Source organism: Hyperolius riggenbachi, chromosome 1 (assembly GCF_040937935.1).
Source record: "Hyperolius riggenbachi isolate aHypRig1 chromosome 1, aHypRig1.pri, whole genome shotgun sequence".
In the NCBI taxonomy this organism is placed as follows: Eukaryota; Metazoa; Chordata; class Amphibia; order Anura; family Hyperoliidae; genus Hyperolius; species Hyperolius riggenbachi.
This window is the reverse complement of record NC_090646.1, coordinates 553,672,333-553,697,366: the sequence shown is the minus strand read 5'-3', so window position 1 is coordinate 553,697,366 and position 25,034 is coordinate 553,672,333. Positions and strand designations below refer to the sequence as shown.

At 44.5% G+C, this 25,034-nt stretch overlaps 1 protein-coding gene and 1 long non-coding RNA gene across 3 annotated transcripts in view; one reads left to right on the top strand and one right to left on the bottom strand.

Annotated features, from left to right (window-relative positions):
* The window catches only part of PJA2 (praja ring finger ubiquitin ligase 2), an 88,543-nt gene that overhangs the window by 27,749 nt on the left and 35,760 nt on the right, over nt 1-25,034 (bottom strand). The window lies entirely within an intron of this gene.
* On the top strand, nt 102-13,391 carry LOC137526189 (uncharacterized). The gene is made up of 3 exons (XR_011023071.1): nt 102-222; nt 4,694-4,890; nt 12,975-13,391. It is a non-coding gene; the product is annotated as an uncharacterized lncRNA (long non-coding RNA).

The window sequence follows — 25,034 nt, the reverse complement described above, 5'->3', positions numbered from 1 at the left end:
TCAAGGAAGAGAAAATGTATTCTGTTTATGCTCCAGATCCCCTCACTGCTGTCAGCTGATCCCCCTGGCTGCCTTCCACCTTATGAACTCAGTACAAAGGAACTGCACTGTGGCATAAAAACGATCGAGATATTGCGCGACTACAACAAGTGGCATCACCTCTCCAGGCTCTTCTGTGTACTGTATCATTTACTCTCTGACATTGCTGCCAGCAAGGAAAAGGTAAGAGATTATTATAAGAAATAAAGGAGAAAATAACCAAAAAGCAAAATGTCTCTAGTTTGTAAGCTTGCAAGGGCAGGGGCCTCTCCCTAATGTTTCTAGTAGATGTGTATTTTATCAAATTATCAAGTACCAGTAATAGTAATGTTTTCAAACTACACATCAATTATATATACTTGTACTTGTGTTGCTGGATATTCTGTGTTGAAGTGCTCACAGTGGTGTAGCAATAGGAGATGCAGAGGTCACATCCGCAACGGGGCCCTTGCATTAACTCTCTATTAGTCCTGCGCTGGTAAAAATCACTTTAGAGTGCTTTGAATAGTATTGATCACTTACAAACTGTTCCCCATCCCCTTCATGGACCTCTGACACTGTAGTTGCCCTCATTTGTCTTAGTGCTCATGTACCTATGTTCCCCACTACTTTCGGTTTTGTACTACACAGCGCTACAGAAGATACAAACCCAGGGCAGACAGGGACCCTAGCTGGGATTCGACCTGGGGACCAAGAGTGCTAACCACTACACCATCGTGCTGCTGCCACTACAGCAGTGTTTTCCCTAGAATCAAACAGGTGGGCGGGCCGCCCACCTGAAATAAAGTAAATTAAGTACCGCCCGGCTGTTTTCCCGTGCTCTTTTATCAGGATGCGCTGGACTCTCTTGCAAAATAGCAAAACCCAGCACTGTCCTGAATCTGCTCCGCTTGTCTGCCTACAAAATCTTGCACTTCCCTGCAGGCTCCTACATTCATTGGCTCAGCGCATGGCGAGAGGCAGGACCATCTGCGCTAGCCTACAGACTGCAGGGGGCGTGTTAGAGGCTGTCTGCTTGCCACAGTTGCCGGAGTTCACACATAGCAGGGACACTCGAGCCTTTATTAGGTATGCGCACATGGTTTGGCAGACGTGGATTTATTGATGCATTCAGGGTTGCCAAATACCACAGCTTCTCCTTCTGCCTTTACTCCTCACAGCTAGTAAGGTCCATTCTCTCTGCAAGCGTCCTCCAGTGTGCTAGGCTCCGCCTCCAGCTGCTGCTCTCCTCTGTATTCTAGTGACAGCAGGGACGGCATGCGCACACTAGTAGCAAGTGAGTCAGACTCTCTAGACCTCACAGCGTGTGGCCAGCTAATGGAGCATGGCAGCCCGCTCAGCAAATTTAGGTAAAGAACGGTATTTTCTGTGTCATCAGACAGGCAGCGGTGCGCTGTAAACCTGCATAGGGCTGTGTACCAGCATGGTTTCATTTTATAACCAACGCTGATACACAGCTCTGGGTAGGCTCACAGCATTTAGTCTCATTTCAGGTGACGCAAAGGGCTCACAGGTCCCTGCTTTTACCAGTACTGCTGCAGGGAGATAATTAGAAGGTCACTATCTGCATGGAGTTTGTATGTTCGCCCCATGTCTGCATGGGTTTCTGTTGGGCACTCCGGTTTCCTCCCAAATCCCATACAGATATACAGATAAGTTAACTGGCTTCCCCGTAAACTAGCCATAGACTACAATACATACATTACACAATACACATATGGTAGAGATTAGATTGTCAGCCACTCTGAGGGACAATTAAGTGACAAGACAATATCCTCTGTACAGCATATGTCTGCGCGATATAAATACTAAAGTAATAATAAAGGGCACTCACCACCAATGAGTAAGTAAGCAAGATATGGATAGGGTGGGGGTGGTTCGAGGACAAACTGGGGTAGTAAATACCCCATACATTTTCCCGCCGCACCCCACCTGGCTACTTTTTCATGCCACCCGGCTGGAAAAAAATTCTGGGGAGAATACTGTACAGGTGATGAATTGGCACTGCATCTGTTGTAAAAATTGCACATTCATGTAAATGTAAACTTTTCCTTCCTTCGGTGATTGATGCATGTGTGTGGATTGAACCATTTTTTAAATGTGTTCAAACAAGTACAGCGCACTCGCCACTCAGCCAAGGGGTTATACTGCAGACCCAATACCACACGGTATAGCACAAGATGTCTTCTCACCTTTTCCCTGGGGATACACTGTTTCAGTAGACATGCTCAGTGAGGCAGAGATGACATGTATATGAGCAGGGGTTGATAAGAAGGCATCTTCCCCTGGGTAATCACTCTCCTCACCTGCTCCCCACCAGCAGCACTTTCTGCACTATGGATGTTTGCACCCGGAATAAACAAGCGTTGAAGACAGTGCACAGACTGCTTTGTGGCCCATTTTTTTTTAAAAGTGTTGTAATAAAGGCTACCGATTTTATTCCTGGTCTGTGTCGGTGACATACTTAATGAAGTGGAGAGAAAGGTCTGGATGGTGCAGAGGCTTCCCGACCAGTCTACCAACCCCGCTGTTTGAGTAGGGCCTTAGCCCTCTCGTGCTGCTTGCCAGGTGCATCCATACTCGTGCATGTACAGTATGGTTACACTCGTACCAGGAGTGAAGCACGGTTGCAAACAAGAGGGTCTTGGCAAGTGGTGGTGTGGTCGATGAGGCCATGGGAAGCATCTAAATGGTCAGGTTTCCTTCCACTTATGCAAGCATGTAACTTTATTTTTACAGATTTTCTTTAAAAGTCCCCTAAACTGGAAACTTAACTTTGTGCCAAAATATGGGATATCAGGGTCTTGCATTTATTTTGGTTTTGTTTACATTTTCGCCCTTCTGATTTCTTATATATCTGTAGCAGGCTTTTATTTCCTATGGTACATCAGCTATGGCAGAAAATCCCTGGGAACAAGCAATCTGTAGCATTTGTTTTTGTCTCATAACTCCGAATATAAATATTCAACCAACACCCCTTCCACCGGTTAATGCTAAAAGGCTCCTAACACGATTGATCCTAGTATCCACTGTTTTGCAATTGGTCATGGGTTAAATCTGGAAAGAAGATTCAGAAATTGTGAAATCTGTGAGGCCGTTTTCAGACAAAGAAATAATCTTTGAATTAGCCTTGAAATGCTCTTCTCTGATTGCAATTCTGAGATGCTGCAGTCAATCCAATACCAGAACATCTACAGAACATTCTGAAATCTAAAATAAACCATTTTCTCTCAAGATTTGTACGTACAAAGAAAAAAACCAATGCACTTGTAGTTGTGCCACAGAGCAATCAGTCAAACCAGAACATAGATAACAGGTTATTAAAAGCTTTTCCCCCTCCTTTGCAACAAAGTAAGAAGGTCAACTATTAGTGAAGTCACTCATATAATACAGGAAATTTCAATGTCAGTACAACTGCAGCAACTACAATTCAAAAATTAATCAAAGTGTGGTATGCTTAATAGCTGGGCTGCGGAGTCGAAGTCGACACAATTTTGGGTACCTGGAGTCAGATTTGGAGTCGGAGGTTTCATAAAGTGAGGAGTCTGAGTCGGGTGATTTTGGTACCAACTCCACAGCCCTGCTTCATAGGTGATGTACAAAATTCTCCTGCCCTTCAAGTTTCTAAGAAGTTTAAAAGAAGATAATAAACCAAAGCTAGTAGATTGAAGTCAAGTAAGAGCTGGTTAACCTCCTGAGTGGTACGCCACTCAAAGAGGTTTTGCTAGATTCAGAGTCCCCCTGTATAAATCTATTAGGTTTAGTATATTCACTACACGTCAGCTACCATTAGGCCAGCTAGTATAGTTGTCCACAACCCCCTGATTGCCCCCGATCCAGCCGCAATATACATACCAAGCCTCTATCCAGCGATTGTCACAGTCTCCCTGCACAGCTCCTGTCGTCTCTATGGGGAGGATTGTACATGACGTAATGATGTCCCTGACGTCATTCGCAGTCCCAATCGCTCTATCCAGCGGCGATCGCTTGGTATGTATATTATGGCTGGATTGGGGGCAATCGGGATGTTGTGGACACCTATACTAGCTAGCCTAGTGCTAGCTAACATGTAGGGAAGATACTAAACCTAAGATTTATACTGGGGGACTCCTGAAGCTACCAAAATCTCTTGAGCGGCATGCCCAAACCAGTGTCGGGCATACCGCTCAGGAGGTTAAAGGACCACTATTGTGAAATATTGTAAAATGTAAAAACATACATATAAAATGTACATATTTTTCTGGAGTAAAATGCAACAAATTACTTTATTCCTAAACTCACTGCTTTTTTACGGGATGTGGAGGCTAGGTAAGAAAATTTGAGGGCCTTGGAGTTCTAGCTCTCCTAATCCTCAATCCTTCTGGCTGACCTTTGGTGCTTGGGGACCCAATCTCCTCCTTCCCTTTAGCTCCTCTCTGGTTGAGCTTGGAACCAACATAACCCACCCGTCTTGATTAGTTCGCTCTATGTTCCATTTTGTTCGGATTTTTCTCTGTCTAGCGTTTCTTTTTTTGCTTTTGTTTTTCTTGGACCCAATGCCCAGGTCGGGTCAGCATGGACGATTGGTATATCCTTATAAAAATATCCATGGAGGCCTATTTTAAATCTTTTTCTATCTCTTCTACATGACCTGTTTAATCATTGAATTTTCAAGGATGGACTTTATTGAGATGTGAGAAGACCCCTGGATGTCAACTGCAGAGACTACGCTGGCAAAATAGCAATCGGCCACCTAGGACTTCAATTGCCTCAAAGACTACCAATAATGGTATTTTTAACTGCATTATAAGACATTTTAGTTCCTTTTCATCTCTACCCACATCTATCAACCCAATCTCTTCTGACTTACAGGTATATTTATTTGTTGGTTGTAAAATATATTTGTGTGTATAGTTTTAGAATAAAACTGAATTTATCATTCAGTCTTGTGCCTGTTCTGGTAATCTGATTGTTGCTACAAAGCATCTGCCCTCAGAGTCATACTACCGCATTGTTTTATTAGGTTCTTTTTGGTTTGCTAGTTAGGTTTGCAAATAACCGTTTCTTCCTTCTAGGAATAGCTAGCGAGTCTCTTCGACCTTTCAAATTCGGAGAGTGGTGGCAGTGAAAATACCCAATTTCCAGCATGAAACTTATATATATATATATTTTTTTTACTGGTTGTACATACAATCGAGATTGTACATGCATGGGCACCATCAACCAATCTTAACTATTTACTGTGCACACCGTGGATTTACCTCCAGAAGTTTCTAGTGCATGGGGCCTGCATGGCAACTGTGGCCTAGTAATATGGGATTGGTGAGGGTTTTTCACATTACATTGTTGGCAAAGGTGTGACTAATCTTTAACGTCAGTCTGCTCACCGTATTTCTAGCCATCGGATGCGACTAATCCCCGAATGGCAACAGCAGCAGATTAGACGGAATTGGCTCGCTTTGTCACGTTATCTGCGATCCAGCAACCGGTCATTTTAACGTCATTTAGACACGACCGCCGTGCTGGATTGTCACAACGGCATTTAAATAAATAAAATTCAGGAAATCCCACTGTATGATTTTTAAACAATTTGTCTTGCACTGCTGCAAATAAATACTTGAACACCAAGCAATCAGCAAGAATTCTAACTCTCGAAGTCCAACTCTATTCCCATCATTAATCTAATTTAGTAGCACCTGTCTGAGCTCTTTAAAGACACTTGTCCACCCCACAGTCAGTCAGACTCCAACTACAACCATGGGCAAGACCAAAGAGCGGTCAAACAACACCAGAGACAAAATTGTGGACCTCCCCAAGGCTGGGAAGGGCTTCGGGGCAATTACCAAGCAGCTTGATGAAAATATATCAACTGCTGGAGCAATTGTTATAAAATGGAAGAGGCTAAAGACGACTGTCAGTCTCCCTCGGACTGGGGCTCCTTGCAAGATCTTACCTCGTGGTGAATCACCGATGATAATAAAGGTGAGGAATCGGCCAAGAACTACAAGGGAGGAGCTGGTTAATGACGTTAAAGGGGAACTGAAGAGAGGTATATGGAGGCTGTCATGTTTATTTCCTTTTAGACAATACCAGTTGCCTGGCAGCCCTGCTGATCCTCTGCCTCTAATACTATTAGCCATAGCCCCTGAACAAGCATGCAGCAGTTCAGGTGTTTCAGTGGTTCAGACTTATAAGTCTGATCTGACAAGACTAGCTGCATGCTTGTTTCTGGTTTTAATCAGATACTACTGCAGATAAATAGACCAGCAGGGCTGCCAGGCAACTGGTATTGATTAAAAGGAAATAAACATGACAGCCTCCATATACCTCTCTCTTCAGTTCCCCTTTAAGAAAGCTGTGACCATGGGTTCAAAGGTCACTTCCAGTAGAACACTACACCGTCATGGTTTCAAATCATGCATTGCATGGAAGGTTCCCCTGCTCAAGTCATCACATATCCAGGCAGTCTGAAGTTTGCCAATGAACATCTGGATGATCCAGAGGTGGTTATGGGAGCAGGGCTGTGGAGTCGAAATCGAGAAGTCAAAGTCGGAGCAATTTTTGGGTACCTGGAGTCAGAGTCGGAAGAAAATGCACCGACTCCTAATGAATTTAAACTGTAACTAAAATAGAAAATGTGATAAAATGTTCTCTCTCTCAGTTATAGCTGTGCTTAGTCCACAAAAATGAAATAAACTAATCAAAAATAGTTACTTGTGCTGCTTCAATAAAGCAGTCCCCGCATTTTTAAAGTCAGATATACATATCTGATTGTGACTGTATATATGATGTGTACACAGGAATCTCATATATACTAAATAACATCTATACTGTAAGAAAAAAGCCTGATGTATGTAGCGGTGTCACTAATATCGATGGTCAATGAGATAGAAATAATTCTGTGTTGATGCTGGTTTATGCAAATGTATGCACTCCCTTTGCTCATGAAATCAAATAATTTGATATGTTAAAATTTGGTTTGGTGACTACGAATTAAAGGGTATCCGAGACGGATGAAAAGAAAAGTTTTACACATACCTGGGGCTTCCTCCAGCCCCCTTCAAGCTAATCCAGTCGCTGTCCTCCTTCGCCACCTGGATCTTCTGCTAGGAGTCCCAGTAATTCAGCCAGTCAGCGCAGTCCAGCCGCGTGCCGCTCCCACACGCAGGAACATTCTGCACCTGTGAAATAGTGCTGTGCAGGTGTAGTACGCTCCCGGCGGCCGAGTGTGTGAATGCGCACTACGCCCGACTGGCTCAAGTACCTGGACCCATAGCAGAAGATCCAGGTGGCGGAGGAGGACAGCGAGGGACTTATTCGCCTGAAGGGGGCTGGAGGAAGCCCCAATGTATGTATAAAACTTTAATTTCATCTGTCTCAGGTTTACTTTGTTACACAGTAGTACTATACTCAATATGTGCTCTCTCGACAGAGCTGCAGGGAATCCACTGAGAATGTTGTGCACATTGAACACAGGTGTTCTCTATCACTCATAAACCTGGTTCAGATTGTACATGAAGAATGTGTAATAGAGGAAGAATAGCCTCATTCTCCTGCAGAGTACCTGCACATCACTCTTACATGTACCCACAGTTACATTGCCTAGGGCCTGATAGATGTTCTTTGTTCCTGTCTTCTACAAGTGCTCTTACTAAAAGTAAAAGTATTAGAGGCAGAAGATCAGCCGGCTAGCCAGGTACCTGGTATTGTTTAAAAGGGAATAAATATGGCAGCCTCCATATCCCTCTCACTTTAGTTGTATTTAAAAAGGGATAATTTGCATATTCAGTAGCAGTGCATTGTGGGTAACCACAAATGTTCACTTATAGCTGAATTATTGCAGATTTCCTTCTGTTTTAAGAAGGCAAATTAAACCAAGCTTTGCTTGTTTTAGTAGGAGGGCTTTTTGGTCCCTTTTATCCCCCTATACATTCCTAGTAGTTTGGGTCACCCTGAGCTGCTTGGTTACTGTATTTTAAAATTCCTAAGCGTTTTCAGTTAAGAGATGCATTTCATGTTACATACTTTCAATCAACAAAATTTTAATATGCAAATTAGAAGAGTCGGAATCGGTGGAATCCTAACCTGAGGAGTCGGTGGATAAACTTCACTCGTTGTGTTTGGAGGAAAAAGATGGGTTGAGTTGCATCCCAAGAACACCATCCCTTCTGTGAAGCATGTGGGTGGTAACATCGTGCTTTGGGGGTGCTTTTCTGCAAAGGGGACAGGACAACTGCACTGTATTAAGGAGAGGATGAATGGAGCCATGTATTGTGATAATTTAACCACTTAGGCCCTCTGTCATTTTACCTTATGAATCCGAGCAATGTTCACCTCCCATTCATTAGCCTATAACGTTATCATTACTTATCACAATGAACTGATCTATATCTTGTTTTTTCCGCCACCAATTAGGCTTTCTTTGGGTGGTACATTTTGCTAAGAGCTACCTTACTGTAAATGCATTTTAACAGTAAGAATAAGAAAAAAAAAAACTGAAAAAAATTCATTTCTCAGTTTTCGGCCATTATAGTTTTAAAATAATACATGCCTCCATAATTAAAACCCACGTATTGTATTTGCCCATTTGTCCAGGTTATTTCACCGTTTAAATGATGTCCCTATCACAATGTATGGCGACAATATTTTATTTGGAAATAAAAGTGCATTTTTCTGTTTTGCATCCATCACTATTTACAAGCTTATTAAAAAAAAAAAAAATTGAAATATTTCATCTTTACATAGATACTTACAAATATTTACATAAGGGTCTAAACTTTTTTTTTTATTAAACATTTTATGTGGGTATTTTTGGGAGGGTGGGATGTAAATAGTATTTGTTTGGGGTAAATATATGTTTATTTTTTTTACATTTAGATGTAGTTTTACTTTTTGGCCACAAGATGGTAACCTTGAGTTTGTTTACATGACGTCACCATGGCCTGATTCATAGATTCCTGGGCTATCGATCCGCGGGTCGGGAGCACGTGTGATTGGCCGCAGGAGCGCACATGTCCGCCTTGACGTAGTTCTACGTCAAGGAGGACAAAGTGGTTAAGCAACAAACTCCTTCCCTCTGTCAGAGCATTGAAGATGCGTCGTGGCTGGGTCTTCCAAGATAAGGACCTAAAGCACACAGCCAGGATAACCAAGGAGTGGCTACGTAAGAAGCATATAACAGTAGAACTGTAGTGAGAGGTATATGGAGGCTGCCATATTTATTTCCTTTTAAGCAATACCAGTTGCCAGGCTATCCTGCTGATCCTCTGCCTCTAATATTTTTAGCCCTAGACCCTGAATAAGCATGCAGCAGATCAGGCGTTTGACATTTTTGTCAGATCTGACAAGATTAGCTGCATGCTTGTTTCTGGTGTTATGCACACTACTGCAGGCAAATAGCTCAGCAGGGCTGCCAGGCAACTGGTATTGCTTAAAAGGAAATCAATATGGCAGCCTCCATATACTTCTTACTACAGTTCTCCTTTAACCATCTTAGCGGTATGGACGAGCTCAGCTCGTCCATCACCGCCGATGGCTGCCGCTCAGGCCCTGCTGGGCCGATTTTGTTCAAATAAAGAGCAGCACACGCAGCCGGCACTTTGCCAGCCGCGTGTGCTGCCCGATCGCCGCCGCTCTGCGGCGATTCGCCGCGAGCAGCGGCGAAAGAGGGTCCCCCCAGCCGCCTGAGCCCAGCGTAGCCGGAACAAAAAGTTCCGGCCAGCGCTAAGGGCTGGATCGGAGGCGGCTGACGTCAGGACGTCGGCTGACGTCCATGACGTCACTCCGCTCGTCGCTATGGCGACGATCTAAACAAAACAAGGAAGGCCGCTCATTGCGGCCTTCCTTGTTTATTCTGGGCGCCGGAGGCGATCGGAAGAACGCCTCCGGAGCGCCCTCTAGTGGGCTTTCATGCAGCCAACTTTCAGTTGGCTGCATGAAATAGTTTTTTTTTAATTTAAAAAAAACCCTCCCGCAGCCGCCCTGGCGATCTTAATAGAACGCCAGGGTGGTTAAGGTTCTGGAGTGGCCCAGCCAGTCTCCAGACCGAAATCCAATAGAAAAATCTTTGGAGGGAGCTGAAACTGTGTTGCTCAGCGACAGCCCCAAAACCTGACAGATCTAGAAGAGATCTGTGTGGAAGAGTGGACCAAAATCCCTGTTGCAGTGTGTGCAAACCTGGTCAAGAACTACAGGAAACATTTGACCTCTGTATTTGCAAAAACAAAAAGGCTTCTATACCAAATATTAACACTGATTTTCTCATGTGTTTAAACACTTATGTGCAGTAGTGCAAGGCAAATACATTCTTTAAAAAGAGTAACTGTTAGACATGAAAACCAAAATTAATTCTCTATTTCCATTTTTTAAATAGATAAAAAAAGATGCTAAAAAGGCAATACCAAACTTCAAAATCAATCTTACTTTTTTATTGAAGATTAATATTAATCCTTAAGTTTTGCAGCTTATTTGTAAATCAATCGCAAAAGAGAAGTTGTAGTACATGCTGGGGCGGGGGGGGGGGGGGGTTCTCTTACTTTCCTCTTCTCCTCCACAGACACAGCTAGTTCGGCCTGATTGGCTGAAGCCTGTGTCACTCTCACTCCTGTTCCTCTCTGATTGGCCGGATTCATGTCTGCCACCGTATGCCTCCTCCCTGCACTCCAGGCGCATGATATGTATCCCCCTCCACATCAATAGGCATCCCCGCATCCATGGGAAGTCCCTGGCCCTGCTACCATATCCATAGGGATTTACCCTCTCCCAATCAATGTGGCTGGATCAAGGGTAGAGCGTAAATGCAGGGAGAATCCCCGTGGATATGGTAGCAGTGCCAGGGGATTCCCATGGATGTGGTGGTGTCCATAGATGCGGCTCTCTATTGTTGTGGGGAGTAGGGGGGGAAATAAGGGAGGAAGTGACATCAGAATTGGCTTCAGCAGGAGGGACTATAGAAGGCCCCTGCCAGGGAACAGAATTCTCTTTATTTACTATATAAAATTCACTGAAATAAAAAGTGGCCAGTGCAATAAATCTGTTATGCAAGTAGAGCAAGTATTTATCTACTTAGATATGTATTTTTTTTTCCTGGCATAGTATGGCAAATAGTTTCTCTTTAAAAATCATACAATGTGATTTCCTGATTTTTTTTTTATTTTTTTTTTTAAAATGCTGCCTCTCACAGTGGGAATGCACCTACAATGTGAATTTCAGAGCCCTCCATGATTTCTAAGTGGGAGAACTTGCAAAATTGCAAGGTGTTCAAATACTTATGTTCCTCAGTGTATGTATTACTGCTTCACATGGTCACAAAGCTCTGAAGAAGAGACTGATGGATCTCGAAACATTGCCTATACTTTTATCTGAAAAAAAGTTGTTCATATAAAGATCCGGCATGCTGGATTGCTAAATGAAGTTGCCCTTCATCTACAGTTCAGCAGTCTCCTCTTCCTATCAAGCTCTTCCTTGCTAAGTGTATTAAAAGCATTTAACCTTTCCAACAACTTCCCCAGTGTGTTGTAAAAGCCTGCCCTGTCAAACTGCTCTTTTCGGTAACCCTTTTATAGAATCACTGGGATGATGCAGAGAGGATGCGGCAAGGATTCCCTTTCCCACACTGGAGCATGGACAAGGAAATAAGACCGAATAGTTGTAGTACTAACCACAAAGGGCTCTATTCACAACACTTCTCATAAATGACTAGTTTATCACCTAAGTGATAAAAATAACCTTTCAGCACATTTACAAGCAAAATAATCACTCAAAGTAAGTTGTTCCTGATTAAGGAAAGTGAAGTTAATTATATTGTTGCTCTTTGGGAGTTTAAAAATGTAACACAGATAAGGTGAAAACATGTGAAAAAGCTTTGTGAATCATGCCCAAGGAGTTAAAGTGCCCCTGAATCTGGAAAAATTACTGAATGAAGCCCATGGTTGGCTAAATTACCTCCTAAATTTCCAGATGCTGTTTGTTGTCCTTGGATCTCTCCTGATCCCTGTGCACTGGTTCTCTTATCTCCCCAGTCTCCTGGAAATGCAGCACAATGGTTTTGAACTGCACATTGGTGAGTCTCGGTTTGGAAATCGCACATGCGAAGTTCTAAACTGAGCAGCACTGCTTGGGGGAAATTCCGGAAAAGTATTTGATGGAGGGTTCCAGCCATACACTAGGAGGGCTGGGGACAGGGAACAGGAGGGGCTGTAATGAACAGCATCTGAACTCTCAAGAGCAGGTAATCTAGCCCACCACAGGGTAGGTATTTCAAAATGTTGACTGTACCTTTGGAGATAAATTACCGACTTGGCTGCAGTTACCGACAACACATGTCAGTAAATTGTCAGCAAATGTCAATTCATAAAGCCTTCAACAAGCGGTAAGCCTGGCGGTAGTTACCGACACCTCTAGTGAGGCGATAACAAGTTACAGACAGCTCTGACAGCTCTGAATGCAAAAGTGCAGAGAGCCGAAGTCTGTTTGAGTCATCAGTGGAGAGAGCCAGAGAGCCCTCTGTGTGAATCATTTGAGCAGGCAGGGAAAGACTGTGTGACTCATCTGAGTAATCAGTGGAGAGAGCCGTCTGTGTGATTCATTTCTGCAGGGCAAAGAGAGAATCAAGACTCTGCTCTGCTCTACCGCTCAATGGGATGCGGTAATTTACCGACCTCCAAGGGCAGCTGGGGAAATCTTTATGAATTGGCACACAGACCGAGAAAATATCGAGTGCGGTATTTTCCCGACAAGATTTTTTTTATCGCACTGCTGTTTATGAATTGAGGCCAAGGAGTCAGCTATAACAGGCTGAAAGATGTACCCAGCAGCAATAACATTCAGCTCCTCCCAGGATTGCATATATGGTTATTAAACAGCAGTAGGTGTAATACAGTATATTGCTATTCCTGCAAAAGCTATGCATAGTGCACTTCTCAAGAGTAACAAGTTGTTTATCTTCCTTTTTTCAGCCAATTATCTTCTTTCAAAAAGCACAGCTGCACAGTCAACACTGCTCATCTGAGGTGAGCTCTGACAAAGGAACTAAACTGCTTGTGGTGCTGGATTCACTTATTTCTCAGACACTCCTCTTTGCTGTATTAAAGAGAATCTGTACTCTAATATTCTTACAATAAAAAGCATACCATTCTATTCCTTATTTTCTCCTGTGCCCCTCTGTGCTGTTTCTGCCACTCCCTGCTGCAATCCTGGCTTGTAATGAACAGTTTTAGGCAGAGGCATGAGTTATTGGACGAAACTAGTAGGGCGGAGCCTGAGGAGCTGAGGAGACGCTGAAGGATCCGGTGTTGTGATTTTATATGCGCATGTTTTTACTGGAAATTTGTAAGTGCACTACTTTTTTTATTGATTAAAATCAAACGGAATTATGCTATGGTCGTTCTTGTTTGAGTCCTAGGGTACTTTTGATAAAGAATACTGGACTTAAAACAACATTAACACGCTGTACTGCTGGTCTGTTGCGGGTCGGCCAGAGCATCTGGTGAGCCCCCTGTGTATCTATGTTGGTGGAGGCATTTGGGTGGCACTGTTGAATTAAGGGGTGCACTGGTGATAATACATAGTACATCAAAACGTTATCACACTATTGCATTTTCCTTGTTTATCCGAAATATATGGCTGGATGCCTGGGGAGCCTGGTGGAGTGATCAGAGGAAGCTTGCTGGCAAGGCCAAAAAACGCTGACTGCTGATCTGAGAGGATTAGCCGATGGATCTGGTGAGCGTATAGTGGTTTTAATATTAAAGGATCTGAAGAGGTTGTTTGGAAGAGCCCTATAATGAAGAAAATATACTTATGAAATGTGGATGACTTTTTATGCAGCACTAGGCTGGTCTAGGAAGGACATTTGAACATTAACTATTAGTGCTGGAGTTCTTGATATCTGTTGATCGCTCTGCTTTTATGTATTTTTGATTTAATTGCTGAGTGTCACACACACTTTTTATGCAGTAAGCGAACCGGATTAGTACTAGATAGAGTTAAGTAGGGAGCAAAGTGAGGAGCGCAAGGTTATCTATTTTAAAATTCTGCCACTCCCTGCTGCAATCCTGGCTTGCAATGAACAGTTGTAGGCAGTGTTTACAAACAAAAGACTGGCTTCTAACCACAGTATCATAGGCTAAGAACAGCTTACTGTGTGACTCATGCAGAGCTTGGAGGGTGTGTGTAAAGCTTCTGCTAATGACAAGCAGTGCTGCACATTCCACACATTCCAGCCTTAGCCCGACAGACACGACAGAGGAAAGGAGATAAGATTTATTACAGAGACAGCGCAAGTAGGAAAGGCTGCAGTAAGACAGGCCACATTAGAACAGTAATAGGAACTTATAGGACAGAAGAAATAAGGCACAAAATGTTGTTACAGAGTCTCTTTAATTGTCTAAGTAGACAAGTACATTACTTTCACTAACAGCCTGGGACTTTTATCCGAACTGCTCTGTCAGCTCTGATAAATATATGGAATTAACATTTAAATGTACAGCACTCGATTCATAATTTATGGCTAGTGACACTACTAATGTACTTTCTCAGCAGAAGTAATAAGAGGGAACAGGTGATCGGCTTTGAGCTCAAAGGGGAGGATTAGCTAGTGCCCAGCTCCTACCTAATTTCTGTGGACAATGATAGAATAGGTGGAGGAGATTAGACAGCAACCAGAGACTTGGTCTGTGCAATAGAATTCTGTCATCTCCATCTTCCAATATATGTACCAGTATTGCCAAAAGTACTGATAGGAGACGCAAAAGTTTGTACATTGTGAATGTAAATCTACTATCATATGCTTAAACAAATGAGAGGATAAACTGGGGATTTAAGGGAAGCCCCATGAGCAAAAATCAAAAGCTCACATGCATCAGTGTCTGGATTACACACAGCAGGTTTTGCTGCTAAAAAGTCCAGTCGTGTACTGTACTGTACATGGGGTTAAAGTGTACCAGAGGCAATATGTGATAACACGAGATAAATGTGTATATACAGTAGAGAACAACAGCCCCCAGGCTGTTTAAGGGCTTGTTCACACTATACCACTGGTGGACATACGAGCCCATTAAGTATTCGCCTTTTTTTTTAATTTTCCTTGGGGGCCCCGACTCCTATCCTCCCCCCCCCCCTCACCTCGGCTCCCCCCCCCCCATGCGGCGGAAGAGCGGCAGATATAGGAAGGCTCCGGCGGTTCCAGCAGTCGCTAGAGGTTTAGCCGCCTGGTTCACACTGTCTCCTCTCCTTTGTTTACCACTCGCACTAAACCAGGAAGTAGCGAGCAGCATACAGAGGAGACAGAGTGGACCTGGCGGCTGAACCTCTAGCGCCTGCTGGAACCGCCGGAGCCTTCCTATATCTGCCAACTGCCGCTCTTCCGCCACGCATACCAGGAGGGGGGGCCCCCGGGTGAGGGAGGATTGGAGTTGGGCCCCCTACCAGGCTAGCTAGCCATTAGTCCACCAGCTACCTACCTAACCACCTCACCCTCCCAGGCTACCTACCCACCCCTCCCACCAGGCTACCTACCCACCTACCTACCAACCAGGCTATTAGCCCACCCACCAGGCTACCTACCTATTAGCCCACCCACCCACCAGGCTACCTACCTATTAGCCCACCCAACAGGCTAGTTACCTATTAGCCCACCCACCAGGCTAGCTACCTATTAGCCCACCAGCTACCTACCCAACCACCTCACCCTCCCACCAGGCTACCTACCTACACCTCCCCACCAGGCTACCTACCCAACCACCAGGCTATCAACCTTTTAGCCCACCCTCCCACCAGGCTACCTACCTATTAGCCCACCCACCCAGCTACCTACCTATTGGCCCACCCACCAGGCTACCTACCTATTAGCCCACCCACCCTCCCACCAGACTACCTACCTATTAGCCCATCCACCCTCCCACCAGACTACCTACCTATTAGCCCACCCACTCACCAGGCTACCTACCTATTAGCCCACCCTCCTTCCCTGGCATTTGCCAACCACCCACCCTCCTTGGCATTTGTTTAGCCCACAGACCCACGCTCCCTGGCACTTGTTTAGCCCATAAAAAACAACCCTTCCTGGCAACCGTTTACCCCACCCACCTTAAGTGTCCAGGTGCAGACAGCCCGGAGGCCATTGATTCGGACTGATCAAGCAAGCACCATGGTCGGACAGTATCGGTAAGCACTGACATCTTCTGCAGCACTTTACAGAGTACATAGTCATGTCACTGACTGTCTTCAGAGAATCTTACAATCTAATCTCTGCTATATGTATAGTAAGTAAGATATCCTTTTTTATTAGGAGAGGGGGTTTCATTCAAAGTTTCCTGTTGATGTCCACTGTCAGTAAATTACTAACTTGGCCCTGCTCATGACCCTGTCATTACTGCGCCCACTTTCCAGTGCACGGACAAGCCAATTTTTTCCCGCGGCGCCCTACACGCGCCGCAGGTCAGCTACCCCTGCAGTGTATCTAGCACTTGCATAGCACCCGCTTACTCACCCTCTGTACTAGGTTCCAGCCAGGTAGTCTAGGTTGCACACTGCCACTGCAAACTGCACCATCTTTAGCTAGTCAGTCCTAGATTTATTTGAATTTGCTCCAGTCAGCTCCACACTGCAGTCAGAAACATCTGATTTGCATGCTTGTTCAGGGTCTATGGCTAAGTGTATTAGAGGCAGAGAATCAGCAGGACAGCCAGGCAATGCGCATTGTTTAAAAGGCAATAAATATGTCAGCCTCCATATCCCTCTCACTTCAGGTGCGCTTTCAAGTATAAAAGACAGAGCCTGTCATGTCATGCCCTGTCTTGATGCAGGACTGGGGTTAAGTTTTGCTTTTGTTCAGTAACCTGTATAATGCAGATGTTACATGTATGCATCAAGAATTATTTCTGGGCCTCAGGGAAGGATGCCATAGACTGTATTGGTAAATATATGCAATGTGTAACCACACCCAATTTAGTTATGGCCACACCCACTTTTAAACTGCCTGTCAGGGGCCCACAATTGGTATTTTGCACACAGGCCCACTGCTGGCTGTGTCCGCCACTGCACTATACATGCTGCTGTGCGCATTTCGGCAGCACACATGGTATGCCATCAGCAAGAACATCAGAAGTGCATAGAGAGTACTTCTGATGTTCATACTATGTACTGCTGCAAGCATTTGTGGCAAAGTGCATCGCTGATCCCATTCACTGTGATGAATGGGATCAGCAGCGCAACGCACGACAACGCGCAGGGTGTGTGATCGTGTGCGCTTGTGTCCCGAGCACACGGCCATACGCGTTGCCTAATGTGAACAAGGCCTTGTTTTACTTTGCTGCCTGAGTTAATTTCTAGGCATAGAAGTGACAGTTTCTGTCTTGTCGGTACCTTGTCAGGAATATAGTAAACATCACTGATAAGCAAATTACAGCCATAAAAGTTTTCCTGGCAGAACATCTGAGGGCAGGGAGAGATACAATACATACACTATTGACCTTTTTCCAAATCTGGGACACTTAATAGGCTGCCAATGATTAGAGACTGTAAAACATTCAATCTACGTGTTTAACCTTTTGGGGACCAGGTACGTTGAATCAACGTCCAGCAGGTGGTGCTACCGTTCTGACTGGACGTTGATTCAATGTCCGCGCTAAAGAACCGTCCCGACGCGATCGTGCGCACCCGAGAGGGGAGATTAAGCTGTCATATGACAGCTGGCATCTCCCCTCAGTGATCAGCAGCCATCGCGTATGGCTGCTGATCACGTGATCACTACGATCGCTGTCAGATCGTAGTGATCACTTTGACCGCGCCGGCGGCAGGGGGGAAAAGAAGAGGATCCACTCACCTCCCTGCTGTTCCAGCGACGGTCGGCGCTCCGCTCTGGCCGGCATCTCTACTCCGTCTGACGTCTGCGCCAGGTCCCGGCTTGATGACGTCATCAAGCCGCGACCCGACCTGAGCGTCATTTGGAGCGGAGATGGTGGCTGGAGAAGAGGTGGCTACTGCGGCTCATCGCTGGAGCCTGGAAGGTGAGTGAAAACTGCCAGCTACAGGGGTGAAACCTTCCTCCACGCGGGACACCATGCCCAGCCAGCCACAGACCGAATCCGGCCATCCGACACCCCCATGCAAATTGCCCTGGTCCCTAAGGGGTTGGGCGGCCGGTCCCGAAATGGTTAAATAAAAAAGAAAACATAATTTAAAAAGTCATTTTTAGGAGTAGGGGGGATAAATATAATGGTTTATCTCATCAGTTTATTTTCACCTCAGCTTCACTTTAAGGGTAAGGCTAGATTCTATTTAGCCTTAGCACACTCCGTGCATTGACCATTTAGTAAAATAAATCTGCAGGACTTTGCCACAGGTGCTGACACAGTCTGCACTTCCCAACACAGGAATACAATCAGATTTGTGACCACAGCCATGCTGTCTTCCTGCTCATTAAATATGAATCTCTGCACAGGAGCAGAGGCTGGCTTATAGTCAGGCAGGCAGATGATCGCAGTTAGAGGGTTTATCACATTTCTCTCCTGACTGCAAGCTGGTCTGTGTTCCAATACAGAAGCTGATGTCAAGTGAGCAGCCGGAGTTTGTAGCTACGGTTTCCTGCCTTGTATTTCTCTACCAGACCGTACAGCCTGTACAGAGATATGTGGCAATGCAGACTATCTTTTTCTATTAAAAAGGAGCGCTTCAGAGAGCATGGTAACACTTCACAGAATGCTACCTCGAAATACTGGGCAGTGTGTCAAATCTGACACAGGTTTATGTTAAACTCGGGAAAGCTGAGCCCATCTTGTATAGCATGCAGAACGTACATGAGGATCCAGGCCATCCACAGGTTTCCAAATCAAATAATTCCCCAGTCAGAAAGGGAAGAAGAAACTGGGACAGCAGGATCTTTACAAAACTTAATTTCATTAGCAGCATCTCTTAATTAAATCTGCACCGCATAAGGCCAGCAGCATTGTACAGTTTAAACAACAGTGCGTGAAAAATTAACTTGAACAACCAAAAACAAAGATCATGGATTCGTATTTGCTGAACCTCAGTAAAAGCCTTCAGAGCTAGCTCACCATGAACCAGGAACCAGGACCATTTTTCATGGTCACTGACCGTTTCCTGTACAGTCAAAACCTCCAAACCCACACACGTTTGTGCAAGGCTATTAGAAGAAAATATCTAACTTTCTATATAAAATCGCCTTCCGGTTGCCCCCTGCAACAAAATGTTCTAATCTTGTTTGCGATCCAACACTTTCAACAGCTTTAATTTTAGGTTTGATATTATCCTTAAAGTGAACCTCCGGACTAAAAATCTACTCAGCAGAACTGAAAAGGCTTGGTGTTTCTTTAACAGTTTCAAAGCATCAGAACTGATGCGGTGCAAAGCATGATGGGATTTCCTATGTTATTTTGCCTAGCAACTGGGAGGGGTGATCAGCACACAGGACAGTTGGAACTGTGTCTCATGCTCCCTGTCACCTTTCAACCAAAAAGATGGCTGCCCTCATGAAATCAAACATTTGCCTGCTCTTTTAAAACAGGGTGGGTAAGAGATTATATTACCTATTTATTTTAATTAGCATAACTAATGTAACTTAATGACAATATGTTTGTTTAAGCTGAAGTTCCTCTTTAAACCTTTCTACAATGATTTAATAAAAAGGACTGGTTTTACTTTATGGAAGGTGTGCGGAGGAATCTTTTTGATCATCTCTACTGCCTCAGGGCTGGCTGCCCTTGCTCCAGCACCCTTCTGCACGGTACACGCCACATATATATGGGGGAGGTAGAGCTGTCACTTTTTGTTGTTCTGTGATACATATGTGTCAGCTGCCTGTGACTGAGCTCCCTCACACCCAAAGTGCCTCATATATTTTTGTGTACTTCCATCAGTGCCACGTTGGTCTATCCCTGCCATGCTGGTTTTGTTGAATGGGCCGTCTGCATTAATACCTCCAGATTTGGACTCCCAGGGGCACACACATTGGACTGACATGGCTATGCTCGATGGAGAACGTGGAGGCCGCTGATTGCTACAACGTAAGGGGCTGTCATTAAGCTATCTAGTCCCTGCGAAATGCCAGCTGTGAGTCTATTCTACTACAGTTACTTTCACTGCTGACCTTGCTGAGGATTGTCTGCCTGTCTCTGGTCCGGGGGTGCGGTGTCCGTGTGTCTTATGCTGCGGAGTCCCCGCTGCCGCGAGCCCCACGTGGAGTGGCATGAGCGTCTGAACCGGAGGAGTGGCCTTGGTCACTGTGTCCGGGCATGAGTGTGTTCTGGCTTGCTAGTGGATGCCGGAGCGGAAGGAAGAAAGTAATCCGATCTCCTATTGGATGCTACGCTCTGGTGATCTCAGCTACTGCTGTCTAATGCGTCCTGGTGGATCTGCATAGTGCGGCCATAACGGCGTGTACGCTGAAGTATTATTAGCATTGGCGGGATACGGACATTCTGCTGCATTACTCCCCTGCTGGGGCCACAGGCTCGTGAGTATTTGTCCATCTTTGAGTGACTAAAGTGTGTCTGAGCCGCCTAGGGACAGGCCGTACCTATTTCATTAGAACTTCCCTGATCCTGTGCACATATGTTACAACTGTGTCACATCAGGTTAGTCCTGTCAAATTATATTCAACGTGTGACTTTTCGTGTAGTGCTCAGTGGCTTAACACACTTGTCTCTCTATTTTGATCATTATTTATATGTGTGAAATGACAGTATGAGCTCATGGACATTTTTCACAGCGGAGAAAGAACTGCCTAATATGACTTTCTAGCTGATATATGCAACAACTGAATAGTATCTGCCTACAAATGTCTTATATACATGTACCCGTGTTCAGGTTTGATATGGCCGGCACTATTTTTGGGACCTTGGCAGTATAATGTAGAATCTATGCTAAGGCTTTAGCTTGTAGAAATTTTGGGTTAATCCATGGTAGGGTCTGGACGAATTTAGGGACTGATTCATATGCAATTTATAGCTTTATTAATTATATGTCTTTATTATAATTATTGGTTATTTATTATTGTGTAGTTCCAATAGTTGATAGAATGGCATCTGAAAGTGGGGCCAACCTTGGGGGTTTTGGGACAGTGTCTGCAGATTTCTCCAATTCTGCGGATGCGGAAAATAGGAGTGATGACGATGGGGAGGGAAGTATGGAGTATCCTCTGGAGGGGACTCAAGAGCGTCTTAGCAAATTCGCATCTGTATTTTCAAACACTAATGAAGCTAAACAGGTTTTGAGTGATGTCAATCTAAAAAAACTCTCGTTTAAGCAATTGGAGACTGTAATGCAGGATGAGACAAAGCTTTGGTGGGATCGGACTAGTCTGAAACAATATGTTAATGATGGTAGGGTTCCCAGGGGCCTGCGGATTAAGAAGATAACTACCACAGTCTTCTCTCAAAAGTTTGTAATTGAGTGGAATGAGATACTCACTGAATGTTCAATTAGTCTCATGAGATTTAATATTAGTTATGAGGAACAAAAATTATTGGACATTGAGTTGAAAATCTCAGATAAGAACTTTGGGTCTACTGAACCTTATGATGAACTGAACAAATGAACAAAGGAGAGTGTAGCGAGACTGGAGCAATCCATTATGGAAATTAAGAAAATTAAGTACCAGAGAGACCTGGAGGACTATAAGACCGAAACGGTTTACGAGTGGGGGAGGTGGTCCACCAGATCTAGTTCTCCCGAAGCGTCAGACGCTGCATCGGATGCCTCGGGCATTTCGGCGATCGGCAGCTGCGTCTGTCTTCTCGGGAGATGAGGCTTCTAGCCGAAACGGCACGCTGGCTGCCCCTTTAGGGGTGGACAGGGACAGAATATCATATTACCGACTTCCAAAGGTGAAACAACACAAAGAAAAAGTCAGGCAGGCCGAAGGGGGACCAGAAGGGCAGGGAGGAGATCACGTGGGCGGGGACCAAAGGCGATACCCACAGAGGGACAGAAAGAAGAAATAACCAATCTGTCCAATCATGTCCTTAATGATTGTGAGTTCTCAGTTTTGTCAGGCGGTCTGTCCTTTGCTACCGCCAGGCACTTTGACCTCTTTGGTACATTAGTGGACGTGAACAGGTTCACACGCAGCATTATGCTTAAGAATAATTTCTCCAAAATTGATTGTGGAGACAGTGGGGCCTGTTCATGTCCACCGGAGGAGGTCGAAGTGCCTGGCAGCTTCCTCACTTAAGGACCTGCTAATTGGTCTTCAATTGGACCAATTGCAGGCAGAATTTGACGGTTTGGTACGCAGTAAAGACATTTGCTTACCAAGGTTTACTAATAAGTCATTTTACCCGGTACAGGCCCGCAAGCGTCCGGTTGAGATTTTTCAGGAAATGGTGGAGAGGGACCTGACACGTCTTGGTGACGAGTGCAGGTCACGAAAGCCCCAGAATGTGTCCCCAGGGGAAAGGGCTGCAATTGCTTCCCTTAAGGCTAACAAGGATATAGTTATTAGGAATGCTGATTGGGGGAGAGGGGGGGGGGCGGTTGTGGTCCTCAAATCTGGGAATTACAGACAGGAGACCTTACGTCAACTCTCTGACCAAGAAACATATCGGAAGCTGTCCACTGACCCCACGTCCAAATTTAAACAGGAGTATGACAGGTTGATAGCACACGGGGTGTCCCTGGGTGTAATTGATACCAGAATTGCAGATTCCCTGACAGTCTTCAAGCCTAAGGTGGCTGTGTTTCACCGTCTTCCCAAGGTGCATAAGAAGGGTCCTGCATTGGGCCGACCTATAGTAGCTGGCATAGGTTCCCTCACTGAGCGCCTTGGGGAGTGGTTGGATAGACATTTGCAGCCTCTAGTTCAGAGACTTCCGGGGTTCTTGAGGGACACTAAGCTAGTGCTCCAACAACTAGAGGGAGTGAAGTGGGAGTCCGATTTTAATTGGGCCACCTTGGACATATGGGCTTTGTACTCTAGTTTGGTACACAATGTTACTTTGGAAGCACTACAATACCACCTGGTTCGTTATAGCGACTATAGTCGGGACTTGAAATATTTCATTGTGGCGGCAATGTCGTTTGTTTTGTCACAATTATTTTTTGTTCATTGGGGAATTTTTTTTGCAGAAGCTGGGAGCCTCAATGGGGGCCCGTTTTTCACCCTCATTAGCTAATTTGTATCTTGGGTTTTGGGAAGAAACCAAACTTTTTTCGGACGAGAATACGTTTTCAAGACATATGTTATGGCATGGTTGCTATATCGATGATTTGGTGCCAATTTGGACAGGTCAGGTTACAGAGTTTGACCAGTTCTTATTTGAACCATAATAACATTAATCTCCATTTTACTTCCTCTATTCATCCCACTTCCATGGTGTTTCTGGATCTTCAACTGGAGGGCTCCTTTGGTAGGGTCACCACCACGACTCACTGCAAGTCTTGCAGTGGCAATTACACTCCTGAAAACCCATTTGACAATTCTATTGGCAGACCCACAGATATCGCCAATAATGGAAGGTAATTGTAAGTTTGTTAGTAAACGAGCACCCACACTGGGGGTTGTACTGTCCCCCAGTCTATATGAGGATCCAAACCCTGGCCACGGGGCAACATGGTTGAGGTACCAGGGATCTTATAAATGTGGGGTGAGAACCTGCGTATATTGTAGGGTGCACTCCACAGGAAGTGCCGCTGTTTCCTTTAGTAATGGAAGAGCTTTTAATGTGAAACAATATATTAACTGCAGTACTAAGGTTATAGTGTACCTTGTCAATAGTAATGCATGTAGAAAACAGTAGGTTGGATGTACCACAAGGCCGTTGAGGGCCAGGATTGTAGATTATTGTGGTGCTGCCAACGTCAACTGTTTGAACCCCACTGATGTCACTAAACATTTCCAAGCTTGTCATGGTGGGGATCTACTCATTTTTCTTTTCAGGTATTAGAGAGGGTTTACTTGCAGAGGTGGGGATTTTGAAAATAAACTGCTAGAACAGGAAGTGAGATGGACTTTTAATTTGGGCACTAGAGAACCTAAGGGGCTGAATTACAGATGGGATGTGAATCTGTTTGAGTGAACTCCTTTTGGGGATCTAGTGGGTTGTCCGAGGATAGGTCTCTCTGGTACTTGCTACATACTTTAATAAGTGTCTTGCCTTACCATTGGCTCTGACTGCATTTTGTTCATTTTTTGGGGGATGAGTTAGGTGGGGTAATTGCGAAGTGCGTGAAGTGGGTCGGGGTTTCTAACGAATATTAGCCCTGTCCCCCCCCTCCCTTTTTCCCCCCTTTTCCCTTTCCCCCTCACTCCCTTTGCGTTTGTTTTGGAGATTGTATCAATTTAGAACTAGTAGGTTGGCCCTACTACATTGTTGTTATTTTAGATGTATTTTATGTATATGTATGTATTTGTACAATACGCTGGAGTCCACTCCTCTTCCACCAGGGACATTTCCCTTCAAACATTTAGTCACCTGTGTAGGTGTAGTGGATAGGGGATGTGTGGTCTCTAGGTATTTAAGACCACTTGTGATGTGACATAACAGCTACGATTAAGGGCCTGGTAGGGTCAGAAACGCGTCAGCTTGCATGCTGTTCTATTTTGCTATTTTTTCTACGATTATTTAATAAAAAGGACTGGTTTTACTTTATGGAAGGTATGCGGAGGAATCTTTTTGATCATCTCATGATCCTTAACATGCCTATTAGTCTCTACATTCTCATGTATGATGTTCAGTCTCTTAATATCAACTAAGGAACAATCAAAATGATACGATCTTAGCAATCAAAATAAGACTTATTTTTGAAAGTACAGTTCAAAATGTCCATTTATAGCACTAAACATAAAAAAGGAACTAAAACCACACGGTTACAAGCACGATAGAAAGTTAAAGCACAACAACATTTTGGAGGAACTGCTCTTCTCAATGTGGAACTGGAGCTCATTCAATGTGGCCTCTACTTGTTTAGTAAGCAGTTCCAAAACAAGCGTATTCAAAAATCCCAAGGCAATAATCTAAACAGAATTTCCATATACATTTGGAATTTGGTTCCCATAA